The sequence below is a fragment of the Cyrtonyx montezumae genome, unplaced genomic scaffold (genome assembly GCF_038088225.1).
Source record: "Cyrtonyx montezumae isolate F1298 unplaced genomic scaffold, pur_monq_1.0 scaffold_0, whole genome shotgun sequence".
Classification (NCBI taxonomy): Eukaryota; Metazoa; Chordata; class Aves; order Galliformes; family Odontophoridae; genus Cyrtonyx; species Cyrtonyx montezumae.
The window spans coordinates 11,117,711-11,125,085 of record NW_027071824.1 but is presented as its reverse complement, the minus strand read 5'-3'; the positions used below and the strand labels follow the sequence as shown (position 1 = coordinate 11,125,085).

Below are 7,375 nucleotides of genomic sequence, written 5' to 3'. Positions count from 1 at the left end.
AGTCTCACTTGAGCACAGGGTAAGTGATGCAAAACAGGCTAAGTTTAAATTTTAGGTGACTAATAACTAATAACTCAGATTCCAGATTTCTTTGAATATCTGTAAAAGCAAAAGAAATGAATTGACAATTAAAAAAAAATATTTTACCAACCTGAAACATATCTATAGATGTTTCATGGATGAATGCCAGCTAATTACTAACTCTAGCATATCAATATAAACATGCTCAGAGTGACATTTCTGTATGTCTGATAAGACTGAGGAAGAATGGTTCAGCAGTCCAAGTGTCCACTAAAGCAGTAGAAAACTATAGGCAACGAACGTTCACCATTCACACTTGCTTCCTGGGTAAGCTGAGGAATTCCTTTGGTTCTTTCTTCTGTGCTGAGATGAGGCTGGACAGGGATCACTGTAATTTAAGTGCCAGATTAATAAGAAATTATGTAGAAAAGATTAAAAGCATCTGGCATTTATACCAGTCTACAATAACACTGAATGGCGGTCATTCTCTTGAAGGGGATAAATGCTTCAGTGATGCTTAATGTTCAGTTTGCAGTCATTCTTCTGGAATGGCAGAAACTCAGAAATACAATTACAAATCTGATGTCTCTGATGATAGTTTTAATTCCTTAAACAGTGGACTTGGCTGTTGCGAGAATTTCTTATTCTCACTGCAATTTTTTTGCTTGATAAGTACAGAAAGACTCAGTTTAAGTTATGAGCAGTACATTAATTTTTATTGCTTACACTCTCTGGTTGGGAACTGTACTCGTGATTTCATGGTTAATAACTTCGTTGTAAGAACAGTAAGAGAAACAAAATACGATAGTTTCAGCTTGTTTAGCCTTGAAGAGCATTGTAAAATGTAAAGCAAGGGAAGCTAGTGAATTAAGTGCTGCACAGAAGATTGTAAGCATACCACTGCCTGTGAATTTTTCATAGCTGATCTTTTAGTAATTCTTTTTTGAAGTGTGGAAAAGACAGGTTTTGCTATTGAAAGAGAGCTGCTACTAGATTTTAATTCTGATGGGTGCCCAATATTTACACTTCATAAAAACAGAAGAAGGATATGACTTCAAAATATTGTCAGTTAATACCCTATTTTCTGCTATTTTTTTCAATCCTGTGTCCCAGGTGCAGAGTAACTCAATTTAGCTGATCACTAACTTTTGTTAATGACACTTTTTGTTTAAGTGCCAGGAGTTGGCCTCTGGCCTTATCAGATAAGATAAACATGTCCTTTAAAATACTTTAAGATATAATTTCCTCAATTAATAGTTATATTTACAGTGCCTATCAAGCCCTGTGTGCAAATTTACCCTGAAACTAACTATAGCTGCCTGTGAAAGCAATGAATGCAGGAAGATTAAACACATCATTAAATACAAACCTGAGGATACTGGTCAATGAAGAACATTTACACACACTCTAACATATTAAATGTTTATTTTAGCAGATAACTTTATAGAAACCGTAGTACTTATAAGGCTTCAATGATGATACATTTTTAACAATGCTGGCATTAGTACTGTTTTAAAACATGGAGAAAACTATCTTAGACAGTGACATTGAATTGTTCAGCCTTTTATTTAGGTAAGAATATCAGTACCTGTGTGGAATTTGCATGGAAAGGTAGAGGAAAATAACAACAACAAAAAAAATCTACAGTGGAAAAGTGAACTATCATGAAGAAGTCTGCTTTATATTTATGATTTAAAAGAAATTACTGTGTCATATCAACCAAACTGTCTCACAGGCAGTTTTCCTTCTAGGAAACATAGTATTATCCAAAAAAACATCTGCTAATTGGAGAACCATTCAGGAACATGGCTTGGATAAGAAACAGTAATGCCAGCAGTAGCAGGGAGGTGAACATCAGCCTGTACTTAGCACTGGTGAGGCTACATCTCGAAGACTGTGTTTGGTTTTGGGTCCCTTACTGAAGAAAGACACTGCAGCCCCTAAGCATGTTCAGATAAAGGCAATGAAGCTGGTGAGGGATCTGGAGCACAGGCCTTAAGAGGAACAGCTGAGGGAGCTGGGATTGTTTAGTCTGGAGACAAGGAGGCTCAGGGGAGACCTCACTGCCTTCTACAACTACTTGGAAGGAGGCCGTGGTGATATAGGTTGGCCTCTTCTCCTGTGTAACTAGAAATAGGACTAGAGGAATGGCCTCAAGTTGCACTAAGAGAAGTTCAGGTTGGACATCAGGAAAAATTTATTCTCAAAAAGAGTGCTCAGGAGCTGGCACAGGCTGCCCAGGGAGGTGCTGGAGTCACTGTCCCTGGAGGTGTTCAGGGAACATTTAGATGTGGTAATAAGGGATGTGGTTCAGTGTGAAACATTGTTGGTAGGTGACAGTTGGACTAGGTGATCTTTTCCAACTTCAGTGATATCAGTCTCATTTTATGTTTTACAGTGCAGCTTTCCTTTGTCTGTGCTCAGTGTGTTTTGCAGTACCTGCCCATTCAGAGGGAACCCAACTAAGTTAGTTGTAGATGTAGAGATGAATTGGCCTTCAGGTTTCACTTTATGTGCGCATTACATATGTGTGCATTACACTATCTTAAGTCTGCATGTACCATAACTATCTATATCTCTGTATATCTGCATCTATATCCTCTACAGTTCATCTTAACTTTCCTTTAGCCACCTTACTTCAGTTTAACTGATGAGTTTGCTCAAATCAAGGTGCTGTATGCTGGACAGACAGAAATTGTCAGCCCTCACAACTGAGCCTGCTATGAGCAGAAGGCTGGACTAGAGACCTCCTCTGCCACCCCCTCCCTTCAAACCTGAATTATCCTCTAGTCCTATGATTAGGAGGAACAGAAAGCCAAGGCATGCAAAGGGAAAGGATAGAGTCCACTTAAACCTAGTAGAAGAGCATTCTCATTTCATGGTGCTGCCTTATAATCTCTGCACTTTAAAAGAGAAAAAAATGCAGCAGTGGTGGGTAAGCACACAGGACGGTCTCCTTGCAAAATAAGTAACAACCCCAAACACTTCAGTACTGAGGAAGTCCCTGAAACACAGGGAAATCCAGCAACAATCCCTCTATGATGTTGTTGCTGGCTGGGTGGATGGGGGAAGGGCGGTAGATGTAGTCTACCTTGATTTCAGCGAGGCATTTGATACTGTTTCCCATGACATCCTTATAACAAAGCTAAGGAATTGTGGATAGATGAATGGACAGTGAAGTGGGTTGAGAACTGGTTGACTGGCAGAGTGCAGAGGGTTGTCGTTGGCAGTGCAGAGTCCGGTTGGAGGCCTGTGACTAGTAGTGTCCCCCAGGGGTCCGTGCTGGGTCCAGTCTTGTTCAACATCTTCATCAATGACCTTGATGAGGGGATAGTGGCCACCCTCAGCAAGTTTGCTGATGAAATGAAGTTGGGAGGATTGGATGACATGCCTGAAGGCTGTGCTGCCATTCAGCAGGACCTGGACAGGCTGGAGAGCTGGGCAGTAAGAAACCGGATGAGGTTTAACAAAAGCAAGTGTAGAGTCTTGCATCTAGGGAGGAATAATTGCATGCACCAGTACAGGCTGGGGGATGATCTGCCGGAGAGGAGCTCTTAGAGAGGGACCTGGGTGTCCTGGTGGACGACAGGTTGGCCATGAGCCAGCAGTGTGCCCTCGTGGTCGAGAGGGCCCGTGGCATTCTGGGATGCATTAAAAAGAGTGTGGCCAGCAGGTCAAGGGAGGTGATTCTCCCCCTCTACTCTGCCCTGGGAGGCCTCATCTGGAGTACTGTGTCCAGTTCTGGGCTTCCCAGTATAAAAAAAGACAGGAGTCTCTTGGAGAGAGTCCAGCGGAGGGCCACAAAGATGGTGCAGGGCCTGGAGGATCTCCCCTATGAAGAAAGGCTAAGTGTACTGGGTCTCTTTAGCCTTGAGAAAAGAAGACTGAGAGGGGACCTGATCCATGTTTATAAATATCTGAGGTGTGGGGGACAGAGTGGTGAGGCCAGACTCTTTTCAGCAGTGCGTGGAGACAGGACAGGGGGGAACAGACAGAAACTGCAGCACAGGAGGTTCTTTACGGTGAGGGTGACGGAGCACTGGCACAGGCTGCCCAGGGGGGTCGTGGAATCTTCTTCTCTGGAGATATTCAAGACCTGCCTGGCTGCCTACCTGTGCGACCTGGTGTAGGGAACCTGCTTTGGCAGGGGGTTGGACTCGAAGATCCCTTCAAACCCCTACAATTCTGTGACTCTGGGAACAATCCTCACACTAGCAAAGAGGAAATGAGTAGAAGTAAAGTCTGGTTATGGCCTTGTATTCCTGGAAGGTGCAGATAATCTTTAGGAAAGTATTTCTTCCTCATACACTAATATATTAGCACCTTGAAGATGCCAAGTCTGTCTTTCCAGTAAAAGAAATTGCAAAGGTTTCAAAATGTATAAAATGCTGCTTTATCTTTTTTTTTTTTTCCCTTAATTTCTTCCGTTCTCAAATTTGTAGGAAGCCTAAAATGAAGGAGGAGCTGTAATTCTACCAAATGCACTGTATCAGTGGGCTTGGGGGGGGCAGATGTAGAGTATTACTGCATCAAGCTTTATGGATATGGAGTTTCATGTAGTCCTTTAAACTAAAGAATGAGAGGAATGAATAAGTGGAATCTCAGAGGTAAATGGTCCATAATACTAGCAGCTCTGCTGTCACCTTCGTGATATATCAGAGGACATGCTACATCCTGTCGGAAAAAGAATATTTTCTACAGCCCAGTCTCAATGGTATAAGATAGAACAGATGAATAAAAGGGTGGGAAAAGGTAATGCCTGGTCAGCCATGTGATGTTTAAGAACAATGTAGTAGTTTGTAAGTCACCTGGGTATTTATAGCTATTTCCCCAGTGAGAAGCACTATTGTTATGTCTCTTATTGTAATGAACTGTTATTTACTGGTGGAGTTTACCATGCTTATTTCATTTTTAATAGTGTCTTTGATCCTGGAGGAACAGCTAGTTTACTGTGTGTCTTCCAATTGGTGAAAAAGAAGGGCATTCATGTTTTATGGCCTTCATCCTATTCATCCTGCTCATTGGTTGTTTAATGGGAAGAAAAACCTAAGATCGCCCTGCACTTCTGTATTCTTATTGCAAGGTCTCTGCAGGGCCTGCATACAGTGCTGTAGGGTGAGTCATTTTAGTTCCAGTCATTGATAAGATATGGTATGATATTACATCTCCTAAGGGCTGTAGTATATTAGATCCTTTTATAGATAAGTTTTTATACAACATCTAGTACAATGGAGTATGATTACTTATCAGAGAAGTCAGGCCATAGTTCAGACAATCTATAGTCTAAGTCAGAGAGGGCAATGAAAGGCTTAGCTAGCCATTTGATCCAGTGAAGTTCACAAATACAGGAATAGAATTTAAACAACGAACTTAACACAGGAAGTCTGTGGAAGGATAAGGAACAAACCATCTCTGGGCTCAGTTCTGCTTTCACACAGGACAAAAAGTTCAATTCTGTGCTTGGGTCATGAACCAACAGAAAGTAAAGTACTTGGTTACACTCCCTGAATGTCAGGCTCATGGGAGCTTTATAATTGGTTAGCTTTAGCCCAGAATATTCTAGACTGTAGCATTAACTATTTGCTACAATAAGTTGAAGAATCAGAGGATTAGTGCCTTGAGTCAATTCTTACCTTTAGTGAGTAGTTCCCTTTCAGACTGAAGTCTATTTAGTAAATATAGTATTTTTGTGGGAATATCTATCTTCAAATTAAGCAGGGGTTTCTTACCTCTGAGTGACATGTCTGTAGAATTAAACTCATCAGATGTCTCATTTGCTACGGTCCATGTTTTTTAGGTTGGCCAGAAATTAATGGAGGAGATGCCACCCCAACAACATTTGCTTATCTGAACCAGAGCACCACCCCTACAGAAGGGCACTGTACTGAGCCTATCTCAATATGTTTGGGTAATCTCGATGCGAAGAAAAGCTCCAAAGTGCTCTCTTTAAGTCAGCTTTATATCTCTTGCAGCCTGAAGAGAGGCAGGAGGTATATACTGTAGGCTAGAATCACTGTTATATATATTAAATGTCCTGTAATTTGAATATTTATCTGGACCTTGTCACAGATTATACCACAGATTGCTGGTTCTAGAAATAATTTATGAGAACTTACTTATGATTCCTTCTACAATCTGGTGTTGGACTGGAAGATAGAAGTTGTTTAAATTGATTAGCTACTGTAATCATTTTCAAATATGAATGAGATCCAATACTGATTTCCACTATAGGCATTAATATTAATCTTCCCAGCAGTACATGCAAGGGTGTTACACCTCTCATCTGCATTCAGAAAAAGATGTTCTTATTTGCCAGTTCTTCTATTACTTGGGCCCTGTAGCAACAAGTAACACCCTCTCAAGTTACACTTTCTGCTACTAGAAAACTGTGTTGTAGTTGTTGTTACTGAAACCTGGTGGGATGGTTTCCATAAGTGTCTATCGACTAGTATAAGCTGATCAGGCTGGACGGGGCTCTAAGCAACCTGGTCAAGCTGTAGATGTTCCTGTACAATGAAGTTGGACTAGGTGACCTTTAAGGGTCCCTTCAGACTCAAATGATTCTATGATTATTCATAGGAAATGTTTTTGGATAGAATATTTTTTTTGTAGATCAGGCTTAATGCTTGTTACATCTGTATTAAAGCAATCTTCAGTTTTAAGAAGGTTTTAAATTCTTTGAAAGTAGAGGGATTTATAAATGCAGAACTGGAACAAAATTAACTGCAAACCTTAAAAGACAGATTATGTTTCCAAAACATGAGTACAAGTATGACCTTACTGTAAAACTATGCGCTTTAGCCTCTGGGTAAAAGTGGTGCATGAGAGGTTTATTTATGTTTAGGTGTGTAAATAAACAGTAAGCCTTTGGACACTCTTCTAGTATTTCAAATAGAGTCTGCCAGCAGTCTTTTATTTCTGTTATGGCTTCAGGACATTAAGACCACGGAAACACAGCTAAATTAGATGTTGCAGATGCAGAAGTATTTGTGGCACCTCTAGCTTTCACATCTGAGCGCCTCCATTCAGTTGAACACGTGCTTTATTTAAAGGTAAGGATAGCAGCAGTCTGGCATGCTGCCCCCAGACTAATCTGTTGTTCCACATAAAGGTAGCAGAACTAGGTCCTTGGTTTTGATTCTCTGATGATGAGGAAAAGATAATCTTATGTTGATCATGACTAGGTTGGAAATTATTCTGGGATAGCACTTAATGTTTTAATACAGTGTTGTTTTTCTCTTTAGCTTTAGGAGGAGGAAAACTATCTTGGTCATAGAAAGCTACACAGTAGATTTTATACAGGTAAAGTATGTCTGAAAGAATGTGAGGCATGAAGATGATCAACTGTCAGAAA

At 40.6% G+C, this 7,375-nt stretch overlaps 1 long non-coding RNA gene across 1 annotated transcript; it reads left to right on the top strand.

Moving 5' to 3' along the window:
- The first annotated feature begins 1,813 nt into the window (after nucleotides 1-1,813).
- On the top strand, nucleotides 1,814-7,067 carry LOC136048561 (uncharacterized). Its single transcript, XR_010622191.1, has 3 exons — nucleotides 1,814-1,895; nucleotides 5,819-5,971; nucleotides 6,955-7,067. It is a non-coding gene; the product is annotated as an uncharacterized LOC136048561 (long non-coding RNA).
- Nucleotides 7,068-7,375: the final 308 nt, after the last annotated feature.